This window comes from Chroicocephalus ridibundus, chromosome 1 (genome assembly GCF_963924245.1).
Source record: "Chroicocephalus ridibundus chromosome 1, bChrRid1.1, whole genome shotgun sequence".
NCBI lineage: Eukaryota > Metazoa > Chordata > Aves > Charadriiformes > Laridae > Chroicocephalus > Chroicocephalus ridibundus.
In genome coordinates, this window is record NC_086284.1 from 142,070,771 (window position 1) to 142,073,692 (window position 2,922).

Here is a 2,922-nt window from a genome sequence, read left to right on the forward strand (position 1 = left end):
GCTTCCCTGCAGTGGCCCACTACTGGAGAATTCCTCAACAATGTGCCATGGCTGCAGCCAATATTCAAAAGCAACAGCGAACCCAGCAAAGTGATTGCTTCACTGATAACCTGAGAAATAGATTCTGCTTGATTATCTTAAGTACAGCCCTATAATCTATTTCAAACCCTTTACTCCGGTTGTCTTCTGAACTCCCCAAACCCATCCCTTGCAATCTTCAGAAGTGGCCTCATAACCTTGCAGTCTAGACACCAGTGATTTGATCTGGCATGGCAACTGGAGAAGCAAACATCCTTGGGCCAAAGATCTGACTTGGAAGCCCACCAAAAGTGTAGCTTGTATTTCAACTCACAGGAGTTGATCTAATGCGTGGTAGGCCACGTAAATGACTCGGCTACCCTCTGGGGTGGTCTGATACAGCAGGAAGCAGGAGAGCTGATGGCATGGAATGTCGTCCATCTACCCAGACTGATGCCTTCATGAAAGAGACCTAAAAAGAAGTTCAGGATCACTCACAGTTGGTGAAAAGCAGCTGCAATGTGGAACAGAAGGCTCAGGAGGACAGCTATCCTCATCTTGGGGGCTCTTGCTGCCCAATCTCCAATGGCCCTCTTCCTCTGAAATCACTGAGGCTGTTTTTGGAGGGGTAATTTCTTTCTAGCACCGCCTAAATGAAGAGGTGGTATGCAGGGAGCCAGCCTCTCCCCACCTCTTCCTCTCTACTAAGATTATACGCATGCAGCAGTAGGGATGGGCCTATGGTGCCGAGTGCTCCTTAGCCAATAGCAGCTGCTTTGGCTGCCATCCACCAGTTCAGAACATCCCCTCCTGCTGCCATGGACATATCTGACCAGATGGACTTTTCATGGAGGGGGGAAAAAAAACCAAACAAAAAAAAAAAAACATCAACAGAGAGAACTTTGCTGATCAGTGACCCAGGCCAGGTCCTGATCACTTGTCACTTGCGTCTCTTTGTTTCAGCTGGAAATGGATTGCTGCTGTGCAGCCAGCAGCAAGAGCTCACCCCAGCACACAGCAGGCAGTGTTGTCATTCGGGACAGAGGCTCAGTATCCCCATCAGATTATGGGGATGTGGATCTTCTTAGGCTGTCTGGCTTGAGAATGGGAGCAAATCCTGGCATGTGCACAAGGAAGCACTGTAGCAACACTACCACCACCAGCAACCACTAATGAGCTAATGACTTTGCCTTTTCCTTTCCCGTATACAATGAGGGAAACGGAAATATATGGAAATAATGGCCCACAGAAGTCTCCACCAGCTCACTGCAACACCCTTTAGCAATAGCACCATTTGCAAGAAGGGGGTCTCAGGAACTAATTCCTGTTCCTCATTGTTCATGTCTGTGTCTGAAAGGTCTACAGTAGATACAGCCTTTTTGCTCTGTTTTTGAACCTGAGGCTCAGGTTAAAACTCACAAATTAAACGTGTGGGACCTCTTCTAGAACTGATGACAACCTGTACAGAAGGGTGGACAATTGTGCTGTTTAATCAGCCTGGCCTCCAGAAAAGCGTGGTTATCACGTAAACTGCCTGTCATGAGCGATACATGGATTGCATTAAACTCAAACTACATCTGAGACTTGTGTGAGACAGCATTAGTTAGCCCAGGCTGAAATGTACCAGAGACTGTCCTAATAATACAAACCGCTATGGTTCTGTGTCCAGAAATATTTCCCAGCACTCTTTAACAGTGCTGACGCAGCCTAAGCTTTCCATATCTGGGTCCCAACACGGTGTTACTCAAGCAGGCAGTTGGGATCTTTCTGTCTGATAAAACCAGGTTCCAGGACGCCTAGAAATTTCCAGCTGACTTGGGATCCCTGTTCCCAAGGCTCTCCGTACTCTTTTTCCATCTAGGGTTGGGAAGACCGATCTCCGTTTTACCTCTATTACCGGGCCGCACTTGAACAACCATTCGTCATGGGAGCTTTACACTATGTACGGCAGCTGTTAGCACTAGCATTGCCTTTGTCTTAAGTGAATATTTCACTGCTCAACTGATTGAGATAACTGGCCAGAGGCCAGATATCCCAGCTGTTTCCAGAAATCAGCTTTGAGTTGGTCTAAATCAGTGCTAGGCTCCTAGGCAAGGAAAACTGGACACTTTTAATACTGATGGACACATGCTCCCCCCTTCTTGTCTCTTTGTGAAGGAAGGTCTTGTTACTGAAAATGGTGGGCAAACTTATAAATTTTTACCTAAAACCAGAGATTTTCCTACAGAAAGCACCAGCCAGATCTGTCATAAATCAATAAACTGTAGCCAGAGAGGTCCAGCTGCTGTCAGACTTATGACAGGAGCTGCAACCACTGGGGCCAGCGCTGGGGAGAGCTCTCTGACCCTGTCCCACCGTGCTCCTCCTACTGTGTTTGCCCAGGTGTGTTCTCTGTTCCTTGCTTGACTTTGGCAAACCTGGCTCTTGGTCACAGGAACATATGTTTGAAGGACCTGCATTGAAAGCAGTGACTGACAGGTGCACAGGTGTCATAGACCTGAACAAAGGTGCTGAAATAGAGAGAATACAGCAAGGATGTGCGCAGTTTCTAGTTTTGCAGTTTCTTTCGCTAAACTGACTCAGAGAAGGCCCTTGTGATAGAACGGCTGAGCCAGGAGACCCATGGGGAGGAAGGGCTCTACCCCTCCCGAAAACACACCATTCAACTGGAGCAAAACGTAATAGAATCATAGAATCATAGAATCATAGAATTGTTGAGGTTGGAAGGGACCTTTAAGATCATCGAGTCATATGATGATCGATGATCACCAATACATACAGACAATGCAAAACCAGATGGATACCTGTTCTCCACAGATAACTTGAATCAAAAATGAAAACGAAGAAGAGGAGACTTAGTAAAGGTCACACCTGTGATCACGGAAGACATTTTCCATGGTTCAG